Source organism: Saccostrea echinata, unplaced genomic scaffold (genome assembly GCF_033153115.1).
Source record: "Saccostrea echinata isolate AGI-Se365-2 ecotype Australia unplaced genomic scaffold, CSIRO_AGI_Sech_v1 ptg000006l, whole genome shotgun sequence".
Lineage (NCBI taxonomy): Eukaryota > Metazoa > Mollusca > Bivalvia > Ostreida > Ostreidae > Saccostrea > Saccostrea echinata.
In genome coordinates, this window is record NW_026889755.1 from 15,803,687 (window position 1) to 15,824,316 (window position 20,630).

Below are 20,630 nucleotides of genomic sequence, written 5' to 3' on the forward strand. Positions count from 1 at the left end.
GAGGGGGCACTACCAAAATTTTCTGACAAGCAAAAAAAAAAAAAAAAGGTCGTCAACTACCAAATATTCCTTGACAAGCAAAAAAAAAAAAAAAAAGGTCATCAGGCGGTTTTATTGAGGGGGCACATGCTTATAGTATCTATGTTTACTATAGTAATCTATATATCGGCAAAATTATTGGGGGGGCACGGCCCCCCGTGCCCCCCCGGTTCCTACGGCCATGATTAACAACGCCACATGCAAGTTATTACTCTGTATACAGTAACAACAGCTATCCATGCAGTTATAAGTCTCTAGACAGTAACAATAGTGACACATGCAAATATAATCTATAGACAACAACAGCTATTTCATGCAATTATTAGTCCATAGAGACCAACAACAGCTACACATGTTATCAGTCTATAGACAGTAATAACTACACATACAGTTACTAGTGTAGTGCCCCATTCTGGAAAATTTCATTCCGTTGTCAGGTTTTTTTATTATCGTGTTGTCGTCTGCCAATTTTTCACGTTTTCAGGTTGCACAACAGTATTAAATTCTGCTATATATTCTTACCAAAATTACTCACCTTTAGTATGGCCTCACTCATTCAAAACAAACTTCTCAGACGTTTTACTTTCACATCTTGTAGTACTACTGTTACTTAACATTTCAGTACAAAAAAATACATACCCATCCAGCAAGGCGTACGTTCAAGTTTGTTTACATCGAAGTCAAGTAGGTGCTTGAAAGCCATGTGTTTGGCCTCATCACTCAATCCTGAAATAAAATTTAGAAAAAATATTTATTGGTCTCATTTATTTTTAAGGTCTTCCGTTTCCAACGGAAGACCTTCTACTGATTCTGATGGTTAAGATTATTAAGGTCTTCCGTTTCCAACGGAAGACCTTCTACTGATTGTGACGATTAAGATTATTCTTTTTTTTTTTTTCCTAGACGCCAACTTTGACGCTTCATATCTTCCTCATTTTTAAAAAGATTTTGTTCAAATTTTCAGAGCTTTTAGACTTTACAAAACACTGTCAGAATACCGTAATACAATTCGGAAATTACCTTCTGTTCACGAGTTATTCCCCTTTGATTGAATTTTGCATGCCTCCGATTTCCAGACAAAGGCTCAGAAATGGTTATAATTGGAGCACAAAACCCTTTGAAATTGAAAAGAGGAAGCATTGAAGTTGTGCACATCGGTTTTTATTTTTTGATTTTTGCATTAAAAATGGCGCTAGAGAGGGGTCAAAAGTTAGAACGCGGAAAACAGCAAAAAATTTGACATATTTTCCTTTATATCTTGAAAACTAGAAATATTTTGTTAAGACATGTAGAACAAAAGTTGTGCATAATTGCAAGGGCTTTCATATTATACTATTTAAAAGGGGCTGGCCCCTATGATTAGAGATCTTGGGCCCTTAAAAGTTTCTGCTTTATAACTCAAAAACGGTAAATATTTCGATCTGGATCTTGGAAACAAAATTGTTCTTTTACACCTTTTTGATCTAATGAAAATGTTGTTTTGTTCGAGAATACCATGGGTATTGCGTAATACGTATTAGAAAGCAGGCCAGGTAAACAGGTAACGTTTTTCATTCGGCAAGGAAATCAGACCTCTTCATGTGTATAACTTAAACAGACTTGCTATCAATAATATACCCTGCGGTATTTAATGTTAATTTTCTTTTTAATAAGGTTTAAAACGTGGTTTATGGTTCACTATTAAATTATTTATTACAACTAGTCTTTCTTTTCTTCTTTTTTAAATTAGATTAATAGTGTTCAAAAGCGGAGAATATTAAATCTATCTTTCTACGTTTCTTATTACAACAAACTTTGTAAGTGATTTTAAACTGTATGCATTGAATAATTCACGATCATTAGCTGTATGCATATTACGGTCTCCATGTTCAGCTCGATGTTTAGTTATGTAACCCAACGCGCGAATCCCACGCCTTTGATCGAGGTCACCAGTGTACTAGCCACCTGTGGTCATAAACAAAGCTAGTATTTGTGATCGCGTATAATGTCAATTTTGTACAAAGAGCTATTAATTAATGGAAAGTTATGTTTTTGATTATATCGAATCAGTAAGATTACTTTACGGATCTTTTATAATCTTAATTCCAAACACTGGTGCATAAAAATCATTTTGAATTTTAATCGCTGTTTTTGTCTGTTCACGCAACAATACATTTAAAAAAAGTATTGCTCTATCCCGTGTTGTTGTATTTTAATTCATCTGCAATTGTAATTGAATGGGGGGTTCGGTAAATAATTGTAATTACTACGCATGCTACGCACATATTATTTTTACCATCACTCTTGTGAATGTCCATTTATTATTTATAGAATTAAATAAACATTAACATAAATAAAAATTCCTTCAAATATACATGTAGTATAATTCAAGTCTTTGTAATATAGCAAACAGTTTCATCCATCTCTGCCGCTTTGTGTCTTAAGTGTTGAAGTCCAGTCCTCGTTTACATACACGTGGCCACAGAGAGCCGCGGGCACCTCCATGTCGAACAAATTATTTTTTCTACTTAACTTGTTACTGTATGCGAACAAAATGATAAACGTGTAATTATTTATAGGTTCCCATTATTTTTTCTGAAAATCAGAACACATTTATCAGCTCTCTTAAGGTTTTACGGACACATACAATGTACACGCATGCAAGTACAGAAAATGCACGTTTTATAAGTGCATATGCAAGAGCGCCCCAAATATATGCATATCGAGTTTGAAATACAGAAAAATTCTAAATCCCGTATTTTTTTTTCCATTATTTTTGCAATGAAATATCGACTACACTGAAATGATTTTATTGATTTACAGCATATATTAAAGTGAATTATAGGTCCGCTGAGTTGATCATGAGTTGTTTTCCTGGCCAGTCATCGTCACGGTTTGTAACATCGTAATTACACACGTAAATGATAAGATGCCAATCCATATATTTTCCATTAGAAATGAATTACCGGGAGATGTCTCGTTTTCTCTGATCATATATTAATTGACAGCGTTTATGAACAGCTGTTAAAACACAGACCTTTGTAAACCGGTAAATCACAAAAAAGAAAAATCCGAGAAATATAAATATCTCTGGAAATAACATTGCCTTTAGATAACTAAAATAAATTAATGTCCGCCGATTTTTGAATTAATCCGAACATTCATTGATGTGTACCGGTATAGTGTACCTGTACAGGCAGTGTGTATATTTTTATGAAGCCTTCGTCCAAACGAACAATATAATAAATCTTGAATGAATTAACAAACCCCTTCAGTACACACACATTCGCCTATACCTGAGATCTAATCAAAATCAGATCTTTTCTACGGCCCGGAATTCTGATAGTCGCTGTATTTCTAATCTGATTGACTATACACGTACCTTTCACAAATATTCTTTAATTTTCTTCGGGACCCCTGCATCACTAGTCAGGTGCTGTACCGACTGAGCTACCCAGGCCGATATCCACGACCCAAACCATTATAGTTTAAATAATAAATAATTAATAAAACTTTTATTAACTAATATCTTCATTTTTTTAAAAATAAATTTTTAACTTAATTATAAGAAATCAATGCAGGTGCTTCACGTGTCAATTATTGTGATAGAGGTACTTACCACGTGACCTGATCATAATGCATTCATATTGGTCAACTCTGTGATGCATGTGTGTATTTATCAAACCTTTCAAACTCTTTCCTCTTGACACCATCTTTAAGTGTATTAAAAAGTCAAGCGACTTCCTGTCAATTTTGAATATCGCCACCGCACGTGTATTTTGAACTTTGATTACCAATTTCATTATTTTCATCAATAATAAATATCCTTTTAGCCTGTCATTTTCGAAATTTTAAAAACTAAACTTCACACAAAAAATCACGGACTTCTTGTTAAGTTATAATGCAAACAAACGACTGAAATATCTTGAACACAAGAAGGGTTGGTGAGGTGCATAACTACATGTATAAAATAAAAAGAAGCAAAGGCGGATCCAGGGCCTGCGCGCCGGGCGCACGTCCCCCCCCCCCTTCCGTTCCGTTTTCGAATTTTTTGTATGTAGAACTTATATGTCCATTATCCTTAAATCAAGGAAAAAACATCTCTTATTTGTAAGAATTTGTCAACTTCTGGGGGCTTCCCCACCAGGGTTTTGTTATAGACCCTCTGGGGGCTTCATTGCAGCCCCCCCCCTCAGACCCCTCCCCTGCCTTCTACTTTGCCCCCCCCCCCCCCGTTATGAAATTCCTGGATCTGCCACTGCAAGGAGCGTAATAAACAAGAATAATATAACTTTGAAGGGATGTGATCATCGGTATTGGTACTTTTACCTATGATATATACAAAAAGACCTCTAGATCTACAAGACAGAAATAAAGCTTGAGCGGCAGCTCTGCTTTAAAACATGTATCTACTTTTCGGTACAATCATAGAAAATTATAAGTATTTAGCAAATCCTTGCTACAAAGCACAAACACCATAATATTAAACTTGACATGTAACTAAAATTATTCCATCAATAATCCACGAACATACATTGAAAGGATTATAAAATTAATATCTGTAGAAATTAAAAAGCAATTTGAAATTTAAAAAAAAAAAACTGTCGGCGAGTTTCTTATTGCTGCTATTGCGTTGAACATGCCATTTGATTGACAATCTCTCTATATATGTATATAATTTTTTGTATTATTTTCATTTTTTATCTTAATAATTAAATATTACTGATTATTTCTATTTTTATCATTATTTTGTACTACACGTATGTGTTTGTGGTTTAAGTGCAAAGTTAGACTGTAGATTATAAAACTATAACATATGCCAGGACAGACATTTCTACATGTTACTTTTCAAGGACATAGCACTGAAAGGGTGGAGGGGGGGGGGCAGCCAGAGAAAAAAATTAACTTACCTGAAAAGACTTACCAAGCAAAACCAAAATAGGAAAATAGCCCAGAATCCTATTTCCTGGCGGAAAGGGGTGGGGACAACGGGACTATACTGCAACAAAAAGTGGGGGCCAACGGGACTTTCAATGAACATTACTAAAGTAAAAAAATAGGTCTGAAAAAAGGGGGAGGCTGATGCTACGTGCCTGCTCTTATAGCTCATGCTTTATTTGATCTGCAATATCATAAGTTTACTTGATTGAATATCTCGGAGTCTCTCTTATCCTTTCTACAGCCTTTTAGTTTGACCAACTATGCAAAATTTAGCCTTTTGAACAGTTGGCGTTAGGGCTTTCATACTTCACATCCGAAATTCTTTGTGACAAGACCTTTTCTTTGGAATAAATATTTTTGACCTTGTGACGTTCACCTTGGAGTTTGACCCACTTTTTAAAAAATCTAACCTTGGCAATACCTTTTGAACGGTTGGGACTAGTGTTTTCAGATTCACAGGTGTATTCCTTGTGAAAACGCTGTTCATTGGATATCAACAATTTTTACTATTTGACCTTGACCTTGGAGTTTGACGTACTTTAAAAAAAATTAAAAGTTTTGACTTTTTACCTTTGACCTTAGAGTTTGACCTACCTTTGAAACATTTTAATCTCATTCATAACTTTTCAACGGTTGATGTTAGGGTTTTCGTATTTTTACATGTGTTTCTTGTGACAAGACCCTCCCTTGAGTACCGACAGTTTTGACTTTTGTCCTTGATCTTGGGGTTTGACCTACTTTTGAAAAAAAAAACCGTTGACCTTTGTCATAACTTTTGAATAATCAATGCTAGGGCTTTCATATTTCAATGTCTATTTCTTATGACAAGGCATTCCTTTGGACACCGTTAATCTATCCTTGACCTTAACATTTGACTTGAGTATAAAAAAATTAACCTTTGCCATGCTTTTCAATAGTTAGTCTTATAGCGGTTTCATATTTCACAGTTATATTCACTGAGACGAGATCTTTCTTTGGGTAACATAATTTCTTATCTCTTGACTTTGACCTTGGAGTTGGATACGGATTTGAGAAACTTAAACCTTTGCCATAAGCTGCAATACCGGGGCATCAGTGTTTCACAAACACGTCTTGTTCAATATCCAAACTGGACAAAAACATTCACAATGAATCCTTAAATCATTGTGTGGAACCTGATAAATTATTTGACTCGATCTATGGTCTGAAAGAACATGGCTAACCTTATCCAGTCAATAACTCACAGATTGGGATTTTTCTTAACCAGTGTGTGTTATGGTCTTGATGAAAGGTCATTTGGATGAGTTTGGATGAGAAGCTTTAAATTCGTTACCGTCTTTATCTAGTGAAACATTGTTGGTATCATGCAGAGTGTGACATGGCCTAAACTCAAGTTCAAGGTCACTAAGGATAAGATATTTTGACTGGATGTATGGACTGTATGAACATGAGTGAATTTGAGAAGTTAGTAATACACAGATGGGGTTTGCTCATAACCAGAGTGTGTCATGGCTTTCGCAAGGTCATTTGGACAAGTTCAAGGTCACATGCATTCCTTTATCGTCTTTATACTACAGAGTGAAACATTGTTAGTTGATACCTCTTACAAAATTGCTTATAACCTTATGATATGGCATGACCTTGACTCAAGGTCACTTCTTCCTGCCTGCAGCTCCAACGGAAGACCTACTCGTTGCTTTGCAACGAGCTCGGCTCTAGTTCTTATTATTCTTTTTTTTTTTCCTAGACGCCAACTTTGAGACCTCATATCTTGCTCATTTCTCAACGGATTTTGCTCAAATTTGCAGGGTTTAAAGACGTTACAAAATTCTATCAGAATGCTGTCAAACATTTCAAAAACCCACTTCCGCTTTTGGGTTATCTCCCTTTAAATGAAAATTTAGGGGGCTTCATTTCCAGACAAAGGCTCAGAGACTACTGAAGCTGGAGTAGAAATTCTACCGAATTTAAATAATAGAAGCACTGAAGTTGTGCACATCGGTTTTTGTTTTTCAATTTCTGTATTCAAAATGGCGCTAGAGAGGGGTCAAAAATTAGAACGCCAAAAAGAGCGAAAATTTACACATATTTTCCTTTTTATCTTCTAAACTAAAAATATTTTGATAAAACATGTAGAATAAAAGTTGTGCACAATTTCAAGGCCTTTAATTTGACACCACTAAAAAGGGGCTGGCCCCTCAAATAAGGGATCAGGGGCCCTTTAAAGTTTTTGCTTTATAACTCAAAAACGGTAAATATTTCGAAATAGCTGCCGTAATTAAAGTTGTTATTTAACATCTTATTGATCTCAAGAAAATGTTATTTTGTTTGAGTGTTGTGTTCTAAATGAGCTAGAAGCATAACACATATACAGGTAAGTGTTTTCATTCAGCAAGTAAACAAGAGCTCTTCATGCGTGTAATTAAAATAAACTTACTATAAATAATAAACCTTGCTATATTAGATGCTAATATTCTTTAGAATCAGGTTTTTGAAGTATTTTGTGCTTTATTTCCAATTATTTACTGACAACTTTCCCTTTTATTTCGTTTGTTTTCAAATTTGGATAAACCAGTCTACTAAACAGGGAAAAAAAGATAACCTTTTCTTCTTATCATATAAAAACAAACAATAAAGTCAGAAAATAAAACAAAACTTTAAACATAGACTATTCACAGCCTTTAAGTACACGCCTTTTACATTCACCTCGTGTGTTTACAATTATGTAACCCCTCCCTCGATAGCGCGTGGCAAAGGAGGTCACCGAGGATCAATCGGCGTGTGAACCAGCGACCTAAGGTCATACACAAAACAAACCATAGAATGGCCATTCCAAATACATTTTAACTAAGTGATGAGTGGATAAATATGTTGAATCTTTCAGATTATTTCATATCTTTGATTAAGTCGCTAGTACATTTCGATTTATATTTTATTCGCTCAATTACAAGAAAGTTGCATATTTATTCTTATAAACATTGCATTGTTGAGATAATTGCGCTTTGTGGAAAATTACTTTAAAATCATTTCGAATCTTTCATATGATTCCGTCTTACTGTTTAATTATCACTCGCTCGTTTTAATCAGCTAGTCTTAAGTGCCTTTCACTTATTCACTTCAAATTCAATGCATTTTGAATGCCGAAAAGACCACTTTCTTTGCGTATTAAAGAAACAGTTTATTTATCTCTCTAATGTTATTTAACGAGTTGCTATTTCTTTCATGAACATTAAACAGGATGTATATAATTAAAAATGATAATTGTATGTAGAGGTCACATTTTTAATTGTCAGGAAAATCGAAAATAAAATTAAGTACTTTTGAGTTTGTATTATTTTCTTCCTAACTTACAATATTATTGCATACAAAATACTAGGTCGGATGCACGTAACTTAACCGCCTCAATATTTCACTTGTATTTGAAAATTCTATCGAGCGTCGAATGAATTTTACCCGTTAAAAAGTGTACCAAAAAAGAACCCTTCCTATGCAGTTTTCTTTGGGAATCAATTGGCTTAGATAGTCTACTCCGACATGTGTTGACAAAACTCACGCAATGAGAAACCATACATTTCAAACTTGTGACCTCTTGGTCAGTGCATGTGAAGATTACGCATTGCAATTAGTGTCTGGAAAACGAAGTATGTTTTATAAGTTATTTGACAGGTTAAGATTTGTTCTCATTTTAAATTAAATACAAACACAAACCCTTTATTTTCTTTGTTATTTTTTACCGTCAGTTATATCAGATAGATTGTTTTTAAAACGTGTTGTTTAGGAAGATTAATCTTATGCATTTGTTTTATTTCATCTAATAAATTGAATTTACCCATGACACAAATTATTGGTACATGCATGTAAGTACGCGTAAATGCGATTTAATTTGTTTATGCGGAAGAGCGCCCAAAATAAATACACTTCGAACTCTGGAATTTCCCTATTTTACTGTTTAAATCATAGGTCCGCTCAGCTGACGAGTTGTTTTAATAACGGTAATAAATTATATTCAAGTCCTGGCCAGCGATCGTTACGGTTGGTGACATTGCAATTAAACAGGTCGATACTATGGTACTAAGATACTAATGGGTGTATATATTTTCACCTTATATGTTTTCATTGAGTGTTTTCATAAGAAGTACATTGCTGGAGGATATCATGTTCTCCCTGATCACATCGATAGCGTGTAGAAACAGCGGTATATGAACACAGTGGCACGCTTTTGTGTACAAAGCAAACGTGTAAACCAAAAGGATGGGAAAAAAACAACGAAATAAAAACATTTCTCTATTAACTGAAATTATTGTCTTTAGACAGATAAAAATAAATGATTATCCGCCTGAGAACATGTGAAAATTATACCCAAATACAATGTAACGAAGGATTTTGGGTTTAATCCCGAGTACACAATTATAGCAATGATGTGTACATGTACATGCAGAATACCTCTTTTTTTATCCTTCGTCCATGTGTTCCTCCTTAACGGAAAAAATTATCAGTAAATTATATTATACCGAACGAGGTTGAAAAATGCCGAACTTTATTTCTTAAAATTAACAGCAATTATCCGACTTTTCTCATATCACTGTAAAAATGCCGTAAAAACTAAAACCGTCTGGTTTGACTTTGTCAACGCGTTTTAGATCGGGTTTGAGATTTTTATCAAATGTCTGGAGTATTTCGCTTATTCTGCAAGTCCGTATAATGAAAGAAAACACTGACAGACTTAGAGGAGGTTCAGGGGGCCTGCCCCCACTGGCGGATTTAAGTGGGGCTTGGGGGCGCACGCCCCCCCCCCCTTAAAATTTTCAAAATATGACATGACTAATATTAATAATGCCATACTTTGGTTTTATAATTAATGGTCAATTACAAAATGGTAATTTTATTTTATGACCAAGTATCAGTTTTCTTAAAAATCAAGTCTGAAAACCTTGCATTCCCTAGGCTATGAATATTATCTCATAATTATTCAAAGCGGAAAACGTCTCCCGATTTCGTTTGAAGGATAGACAGCACTTGTCAATTTCCTATGATGATGCAAAGAAAAATACTGCAATATTTAAAGGCTGGTCGAAGGTAAATAACATTCGGGAAACCTCGGCTTGAGGTACGAATCGGCCGAGGTGTGCCGAGTGAGGTAAATAAATGAATTTAAAATCAGAAGGTCTACGTTACAAACCTATCCACTGATTGATGTATTTATACTGCTATAAAGGGAACTGCACGTTACAGCGTGTTTGTTTATATTGTTTCGTTGGCTGCGGTGGAGATACATGTGTAGGTCAGTGAATGGAATTTAAAAAAAAAACACTCTTTGGAATAACATTAGAGTTACATACAAATATCAGATTGACTAGCATCCTTGCTGAAATAATAATGATTCAGAACGACTTGTGACATACACGAAGTTCGGAGATTCACGAAGTTCGGAGATACACAAAGTTTCTGCTTTCTCAAGAGTAAATTTGAAAAAAAAATTATCAAATGATTAATAAATTTGTACATTATTCTTAAGCAGACGTGAAATTCCTACAAAGACTTTAGAGTATTGTAAGTTACAAACTTAATGCATATCTTATAGGCTTTTGTGTAAAGGAAGTAATCAATACAACTATTTTTGTGTCTGGTTTTACTGACTCTTAAAATTCACGAAAACCCAGGAGCTTCCGGGGGCTTCGCGCCCTAGGCCACCACCAGGGCTTCACCCTGGATCCACTGGGGGCCTTAAGGCGGCCCCCAGACCCCCTGCCTGAACGAAGTTATCCACGCCCCCCATCACAAATCCTATATCCGCCCATGGCCCCCTTTTGTATCCAAAATATACACAAGATTTAATAAATCAATTTATAATGTGGCTTTGGGCCCCTACCCCGACACAAAACTGGTCGGGCCCCCTTTTCAAGATTCCTGTTTCCGCCACTGAAAAAGAATGTGTTGTTCTCTTGGATGTCGATATCTGAATTATGTTTTATTTAAACACATAGTCTAATATATCATGGGCGCCAATAATAGGACGATTATTTGTTTTTTAAAATAAAGTGGTTCTTACAGATGTTAAAAAAACCTTATAAACGGCTAAATAATTATTTAATTCATCTACAACAAATGTTAGTTTAGTTCTTTGCTTTCATAATCTAACTTTTTATAAATTAACACGAAAGTCGTGCGATCGTATACAAATACTCAGAAGCAATCTTTCATATTTAATGAACGTATAGGTGAATAAATTTCCTCTCATCACTATACGTAAACCCCCATCCTCGAAATAAATAGAATGTTTTCCTTCGCAGTCGGTTGGTTTTACCAGGTACATGTCAGTACAAGTGAGGATGGAGCTTTATAGAAGCAGGTGATGAATTCCGAGAGAAAGGCACTGCCTATTTTATATACATGTACATTCTTAGGGACCTGGTTTTCTGAACCCATCTCACTGTTATTCAAAGACCTAGCTAGAAATTCTCTCTCTCTCTCTCTCTCTCTTTGAAATGCAGGCCCGTCAAAAAAATGACAAAATAATTTCAATTTTTAATAAGTATCTCATCTCCCAAACCAAAGACCCAAGTAAGCTTTTGCTGTTCATAATTCTTTATCTTTGTTTGCTATATTGGTGTATATAAGCATTATCATCGTTGTTGTTCTAAAGCTACTCGTAAAGGATCACTTCTATATAAATAGGATCTGACCTATAGGGCCGGGCTTGGTTTTTTCTCTACAAAAAGCTTGTCGATTTCCGTTCCGATTAATGACATTAGGCTGAATACATGTAACAATTTGTTTTTCATAAATCTTTATTTCAGTGAGTAGAGGTAGGAGGAACATTGATATTCTGAGTTTGTTATCTCCAAATGTAACAATTGAATGATATTTTTCTTTACTTCTCATTGTACATAATGGTAATGTCTACTGTCTCTGGAACTCTGTTTTTTTATGTCTAGGCTATTTATTTTACAACACATTTCCGTTGGATATAATAAAAACATGCAATTAATGTGTGCAAATCATATGGGCCTAAATGAAATCCAAGGGAGTACAGTTACTTATATATGTAGCCCTACTGTTTCAAAACTGAAGATCTTAAAACATTGACTGAAAACAAAAGTACATGTATGTTATTCTAAATATATTAAGCTCAAATAATTCAAGCAATACGTAACATTCATGTACTACATGTAACCCAGACAAGCACTAGTAGCACAGACAGAATAAAAGCAATGTGATTAAATATTAAGGAATATAGATACAATTGAAATTCATCGCAGCTCAATGCTGCCGAGAATACCTGTATCGAGTAACACAGAGTGAGTTATTCTTGTCCTCTGGGAAAGTGTGCTATACTGAGAATTGTTCCGCCTGACTGACAACTGTATATTGGATTGTTACGATTTGATCTCTCTCTAGTGTTTCTTATATCAAAAAATGGGAATGCATAAAGGATAGATAATTGAAGAAACATACACAAGCCTATAAAAAAATTAAAATAGTCTTTAAAAAGGCAAAAATTTAAAACTATAAAAGTGTGGCAACAGGTGGATTCGAACCCCCGACTTTAAAAATAAAGTACCCACGATATAAAAGTCAGCGCAGCGCATATATCAAATGAGCTATTGTGACTACAAAATTGAACGGTATAAATTTGAAGCAGATTGTCAAAATCAAGTTTACTTATTTTTTGTAGGTTTTTTGTGAATTTCGACCCTAGGGCAGGGGTGCCCCTAAAAAAATCCTATCTTAAATTATTCCTTACATCCCAACCTATCAAAATATCACAATTTTATTTAGGGGCAGGCCTGCCCTGAAGGACTTCTAGGCCAAAATTTATGCAAAAATCAACGCTTTAACGGACAAAATGGTGTTTCGGCCAACTTTGGAGGTTTATTCTGAAGTTGTAAATAATAAATTTTAGTTGTAAAATTCTAATTTGAAAAATTTAGACATATATACGGTAGAAAACAACAAATAAAGATTGATTTTTAAATGTCACTTTTTCCGGGAAATTGTTCTCTCCTATAGGTCAATTCTTTTGTAATAGTAAATACATCCTTTTTCTCATTTTTATCTTATCAAGAACCACTGGACCATAACAACGAAAATTAACACAGAATATTTTTGGTAAAGTTTTGTTCAAATGAAGGGTCACATCCTCTTTTAACGGATACATGTAGAAAAAATTAGATGGGGTGCAGGCGAGGATCAAGGAATTTTTTTCCACGGAGGGGGGGGGGGGGGGAGGGGATCCCAATAAAAAAATATTTCAACCCAGAAATTTCTTGACGAGCCAAAAAAAAAAACTCTTTTCCCAAACGTGAAAAACCTATTTCGTGTGTGTGTTTGTGTGTGTGTATGGGGGAGGGGGGGGGGTCATTGACTTTTAAAGCTTCATACCTGAGACATTTCATACCATTTTAACACAGATCCGCGTTTTCGAGGAAGGGTCCGTGTTTTCTAAGGGGGGGGGGGCATGGTCAGTTTTACTTGTTAGCTCACCTGAGCTGAAAGCTCAAGTGAGCTTTTCTGATCACCCGTTGTCCGTCGTCCGTCCGTCTGTCTGTCCGTCCGTCCGTCTGTAAACTTTTCACATTTTCAACTTCTTCTCAAGAACCACTGGGCCAATTTTAACCAAACTTGGTACAAAGTATCCTTGGGGGAAGGGGAGTTTAAATTTTTAAAATAAAGGACCAAGTCCCCTTACAAGGGGAGATAATCAAGAAAAGACAAAAATAGGGTAGGGTCATTAAAAAATCTTCTTCTCAAGAACCACTGGGCCAAAAAAGCTGAAACTTACGTGGAAGCATCCTGGGATAGATAAAATTCTAAATTGTTAAAGTCATAACCCCCGGGGGTAGGGCGGGGCCACAATAGGGAATCCAAGTTTTACATTGAAATATATAGGAAAAATCTTTAAAAATCTTCTTCTCTAGAACCACTGAGCCAGAAAAGCTGAAACTTATGTGGAAGCATCCTGGGGTAGTGTAGATTCTAAATTGTTCAAATCATGACCCCTGGGGGTAGGGCGAGGCCACAATAGGAAATACAAGTTTTACATTGAAATATATAGGAAAAATCTTTAAAAATATTCTTCTCAAGAACCACTGGGCCAGAAAAGCTGAAACTTATGTGGAAGCATCCTGGGGTAGTGTAGATTCTAAATTGTTCAAATCATGACCCCTGGGGGTAGGGAGTGGCCACAATAGGAAATACAAGTTTTACATTGAAATATATAGGAAAAATCTTTAAAAATATTCTTCTCAAGAACTACTGAGCCAGAAAAACTGAAACTTATGTGGAAGCATCCTGGGGTAGTGTAGATTCTAAATTGTTCAAATCATGACCCCCGGGGTAGGGCGATGCCACAATAGGGAATACAAGTTTACTTAGAAATATATAGGAAAAATCTTTAAAAATCTTCTTCTCAAGAACCACTGAGCCAGAAAAGCTGAAACTTATGTGGAAGCATCCTGGGGTAGTGTAGACTCTAAATTGTTAAAATCATGACCCCTGGGGATAGGGCGGGGTCACAATAGGAAATACAAGTTTTACATTGAAATATATAGGAAAAATCTTTAAAAATATTCTTCTCAAGAACCACTGAGCCAGAAAAACTGAAACTTATGTGGAAGCATCCTGGGGTAGTGTAGATTCTAAATTGTTCAAATCATGACCCCCGGGGTAGGGCGAGGCCACAATAGGGAATACAAGTTTACTTAGAAATATATAGGAAAAATCTTTAAAAATCTTCTTCTCAAGAACCACTGAGCCAGAAAAGCTGAAACTTATGTGGAAGCATCCTGGGGTAGTGTAGACTCTAAATTGTTGAAATCATGACCCCTGGGGATAGGGCGGGGTCACAATAGGAAATACAAGTTTTACATTGAAATATATAGGAAAAATCTTTAAAAATATTCTTCTCAAGAACCACTGAGCCAGAAAAACTGAAACTTATGTGGAAGCATCCTGGGGTAGTGTAGATTCTAAATTGTTCAAATCATGACCCCCGGGGTAGGGCGAGGCCACAATAGGGAATACAAGTTTTACATTGAAATATATAGGAAAAATCTTTAAAAATCTTCTTCTCAAGAACCACTGAGCCAGAAAAGCTGAAACTTATGTGGAAGCATCCTGGGGTAGTGTAGACTCTAAATTGTTGAAATCATGACCCCGGGGATAGGGCGGGGCCACAATAGGGGGAATCTCAAGTTTAACATCGAAATATATAGGGAAAATCTTTAAAAATCTTCTCAAAAACCACTGGACCAGAAAAACTGAAACTTATGTGGAAGCATCCTGGGGTAGTGTAGATTCTAAATTGTTCAAATCATGGCCCTTGGGGGTAGGGTGGGGCCACAATAGGTATTACAAGGGGGGAGTCTGGTAATGAACAGCATGGCCAAAGTTACTCAGGTGAGCGATGTGGCCCATGGGCCTCTTGTTTAGTGTATACATTTAACTGCCCCCAACCCACTCTAGATCCGCGCATGGGGTCATTTGAAAATAGTATTCTCAAGAATCCCTGGACTAGAATGAGAAAATTTCCAACATAGCATACATTCAAATTTTTTTTTTCAAATATTGATTCCAGGGAGAAGGTTTGGGCCGGAAAGAGTGTTCATAATTTAACAAAGGAATTTATATATCCCCCCAAACGAAGTGTCTGGGTTTGGGGTGGGGGTGTTTTGAGTCTTTTGGAATCACACTGTCCGTCTGCCTAGTAGTCCGTCTGTACGTGATAGTTCGCCAAGGATATTATAACTTTGTTATGAAGAAACTGGAAGGTCATACTTGGTACAAAGATTACTAATGATCCGAAGGTGTGTCATGGTTTTGATCCAACATCATTCCAGCAAGTTCAAGGTCATTGGAAAAAAATAGCAAGTATCATACTTGATACAGAAATTGCTTATGACAAAATTAAAGGGTTTGACACGACTTTCATCCAAGGTCATTCCTGTAAGTTCAAGGTCACTGAGAGAAAACTGTAAGATTACTGTATGTGTTATAACTTTTGAAGCTCATACTTGGAACAAAGATTGCTTATGATCCACCGGTTTGAGATAACATAGCACTCGACTGGCAGAAGAAGTGGCAAAATTCGTGCCTGGATTATAAATTCATAAGGGGTGGGAGGAACACAGGAAACTTTTTCTCAGATTGCTTGAGATGGGTTTTCCTGACCTTGAACAAAGGTTTTTTTGACAAGTTCAAGGTCACTGGCAGATAAATATTATTTTTTTTCCACATGCTATAACTTTGTTATATAAAATCACTGGAAGCTTTTACTTGATACAGAGATTGCTTATGATCCAAGAATGTGTTTTGACCTTGATCCAAGGTCTTTCTGGCATGTTCAAGGTCACTGACAGAAAAGTGCAATATTCTTTTTCAGGTATATCTTTGTCATTGGGTATCACTGGAAGCTCATAATTTGTTCAAAGGTTGTTTTTGACCTTAACATAGGTCACTTAGGCAAGTTCAAGGTCACTGATATAATAAGTGTAAAATTCAAAAAGGTCTAGTCGCCCAAGTGGCGCAGTGGTAAGAGTGTCTGCTCTAGAGTCGTGGATTATGGAGTTGATCCTTACGTCGCAGGTTTGAATCCCACTGTGGGACGCAGAGACTGATCCTTCGGATGAGACCGTACAAACTGAGGTCCCGTCTGGCAGTAGGTGCTGGCACGAAAAAGATCCCTCACTGCTAAATGGCCATGTGTGCCGAGTATAGGTCAAAATTTGCAGATCTCCATCGGCAAATGGTGGCGTCTCCATATGATTGAAAAATTCTCGAAAGGGACGTTAAACAACATACAAACAAATAAACAAAAAGGTCTATACTTTTGTAATAGAAAAAATTGCATGCATTTGCATTTCACTGAAAAGATGATAAATATATCATCCAGAGTGTGTAATGGCCTTGACTTAAATTCGCTTAGAATATCAGGTCACTTAGGTCACTTAGAATATGATGTTTTGGATGAATAGTCTGAAAGAATACGTGACTGTGATTTTTTTTTATGTCGGTGACATAAAGATGGTGTTTGCTCTTAACCAGCTGCAGAATGTGTCATGGCTTGACGCAAAGTTATTTGAACAAGTTCAAGTTCACTGACAGGGGAATTTTACATTCCTTTACTGTCTTTCTACTGTTGAAACATTGAAAGTTGATGCCCCTTACAGGATTGTTTATAACCTTAAAATGTTGCATGACCTTGACTCAAGGTCGCTCTGTCCTGTCCGGAGCTCCGACGGAAGACCTATTCGTTGCATTGCAACGAGCTCGGCTCTAGTTTCTTCTATTTTTTCTGGAAAAGAATATATTGTTTTACATCTCAGAAAAAATCTGGGCACCTACCTCTCTGCTAAAGTCCTGCAATCAAGGGAAAAAATCAGGAATTATTTTGGGTCGGCCATGTTTTGACGTGAACCTTGAGTGTAATACTGTTATGCAGCGGCCGATCTATTTGTGGTTGTGTTAGAAAGTGCGCGTTGGGAAATGAAACATTATTCTTTATTATAGTTCAGTAAAATAATTCTTTAATGATAACATGTATAAAATCATGAGTAAAATATTTAAAAAACTTGCTTTAAATTAAGTCTTAATTCTTGTTATTATGTTTTGAATTTAATTTTCATTTGTCATCGGATAATTATTAATTTATGATTATATAGAAAGAGTTTACAATAGGTACTCCCCAGCCTGGGAGTGTGTAAGATATGAACGTAAATCGTCATGTTTTGCCGGATAATAATTAAGTGGTAAAAGTGCATGATGGATAAAGATTGAAAAGTTGTTCAACTAGTAAATAATTGTTTGAATATGCTAGAGCTGCGAATGACATAATGATAATTAAGGTCTTCCGTCACAACGGAAGACCTTCTACTGATTCTGATGGTTAAGATTATTAAGGTCTTCCGTTTCCAACGGAAGACCTTCTACTGATTGTGATGATTAAGATTATTAAGGTCTTCCGTTTCCAACGGAAGACCTTCTACTGATTGTAATGATTAAGATTATTCTTATTATTCTTCTTTTTTTTTTTCCTAGACGCCAACTTTGAAGCTTCATATCTTCCTCATTTCTGAACGGATTTTGTTCAAATTTTCAGAGCTTTTAGACTTTACAAAACACTTTCAGAATACTGTAATACAATTCGGAAATTACCTTCTGTTCACGAGTTATTCCCCTTTGATTGAAATTTTTATGCCTCTGGTTTCCAGACAAAGGCTCGGAAACTGTAATAATTGGAGCACAATACCATTTGAAATTGAAAAGAAGAAGCATTGAAGTTGTGCACATCGGTTTTTCTTTCTTGATTTTTGCATTAAAAATGGCGCTAGAGAGGGGTCAAAAGTTAGAACGCGAAAAAGAGCAAAAATTTTGACATATTTTCCTTTATATCTTTAAAACTAAAAATAATTTGTTAAAACATGTAGAATAAAAGTTGTGCATAATTCCAAGAGCTTTCATTTGATATCATTTAAAAGGGGCTGGCCCCTAAAATGAGGGATCTAGAGCCCTTGAAAGTTTTCGCTTTATAACTCAAAAACGGTAAATATTTCGATATGGATTTAGGAATTAAAGTTGCTCTTTAACACCTTATTGATCTCATAAAAATGTTGTTTTGTTCGAGTATTGCGTAATATGTCGTAATATGTAGGTAAAAAGCAGGTCCCGTAAACAGGTAAGCGTTTTCATTCGGCAAGTAAATCAGAACTCTTCATGTGTATAACTTAAACAAACTTGCTATAAATAATATACCCTACTGTATTTAATGTTAATTTTCTTCTAAATAAGGTTTTAAACGTGTTCTGTGGTTCACCCATAAATTATTTTTTACAACTTTCTTTTCTTTTTTAATTTAGTTTTAAAGGGAACAACGTCTTCAAATAAAGGAAGGAATTAAATGTATCTATATAACTATGTAAGTAATATTAAACTGTAAGCTTCGAATAATTAATGATCATTAACTGTACGCATTTTACGTTCTCCATGTTCACCTAGATGTTTTTTGTTATGTAACACAATCCGCGATCCCACGTTGCCGAGGTCACCATCGACCAGCCACCTGCGGTCATAAACCATGTAAACAAAACAAATATCTGTGAAGACTGTGATCACGTTTTAAATCCATCGTGTAGAAACGACTAATGAAACATTGTGGTTTGGTTTTTTTTTTTTTTTTTTTTTGAATCTTTAACAGTTTAAGATAACTTAATCTCATCTTTGATTTAATCTTAAATTCAAACACTAGTGCATAAAATCATTTCGAATTTTAATCGCTTTTACCGGCCTGTTCACTGTCGACACAGCAATACGATTTTTTTTAAAGTAAAAACAAAACAAACAATTTATTTCTCTGTCCCGTGTAATTGCATCTTTGATTTAATCTTAATTTCAAACACTAGTGCATAAAATCATTTCGAATCTTAATCGCTTTTACCGGCCTGTTCACTGTCGACACAGCAATACGATTTTAAAAAAAAAAAAACAAACAAACAATTTATTTCTCTGTCCCGTGTAATTGTATTCTATTTCAATTGTAATTGAAAAGGTGCTAAGGCAAATAATTGCAATTAGTGATGGAAGTATTAAGTATTAATACTTGTGTAAAGTATAATTTTTACTATCAGTCTCTTAATTGTTTCTTCATTAAATTTTTCATTAAATATTATACTATATACATCAAATAATACTTTTAAACATACAATAATTCACGCCTTCTTACAGCACAGTTTACATTCTGCTCTGTCGCCTTGTAACCCAGTCTTCGTGCACACGTGGCCGCAGAGAGTCGGGGTCATATCGGTGTTAAAATACATTGTGTACTCATAGCGATTAATGGAAAATTGGGTTTGAAATCATTTCGAATCTTACATATTATTTTATTTTACTCTATCTCACGCTTATTTTTATCAATCCTTACCGCCCGTGCATTTATTCATTTCAAGTTTTACGCATTTTAATTGCCGACTTAACCATTAAGTTTGCAACAATTTATTTTTCTGTCTCGTGTTTTAAACTGCATGTACACATGCATGATAATTGTAAGTGGAGGTGACTTTTTCAATTCTCGGCATCCTCACAATGTCAAGGTATTGTGATTTCGGAACCTGAATTGACATTGTGAGGATGAATTCTCGGGAAAATCGAAAAGTTTTACGGATACATACATACATACATACATACATACATACATACATACATGCAAGTACAGAACATGCTCTTTTTATAAGCACGATCATGAATTCGAATGTACAAGTGTACATGTATATGCAAGAGTGCCCCAAATGTACGCATATCGAGTGTTTAAAATACAGAGAAATACAAAATCCCCGGTCTCTGTTTTACATTATCTTTGCAACAAAATATTGGTTAATCTGAAATCAATTTTATTGATCTATAGCTTATTTTGAAGTAAATTATTGGTCCACTGAATTGATAATGAGTTGTTTTTATAACGGGTACATTTATAAATTTAGAGTATTCTGATTCACTTTTTACATTTTGACTGTAAACGATTTTATTAACAAGTTTATAAATGGTTGGTTGGTATTAAAGGAAAGCCAATTCAATGAAAAATCAAATCTACAGTACACGGCGAGTCTATCTACGATACAGCGGCCTTGACAGGGGTTATATTTACATCACCTTTTTAGTGTATTGCAGGTCACTTCCGGGTATTTCGAATCACCAGGTAAATG

General features: G+C 35.3%; 1 protein-coding gene and 1 long non-coding RNA gene across 2 annotated transcripts in view; one reads left to right on the forward strand and one right to left on the reverse strand.

Annotated features, from left to right (window-relative positions):
* Window positions 1-20,630, forward strand: part of LOC133180443 (semaphorin-2A-like) — a 78,927-nt gene that overhangs the window by 18,365 nt on the left and 39,932 nt on the right. The window lies entirely within an intron of this gene.
* Window positions 559-17,366, reverse strand: LOC133180566 (uncharacterized). The gene is made up of 2 exons (XR_009720362.1): window positions 17,281-17,366; window positions 559-765 (listed from the first exon to the last, which is right to left on the reverse strand). It is a non-coding gene; the product is annotated as an uncharacterized LOC133180566 (long non-coding RNA).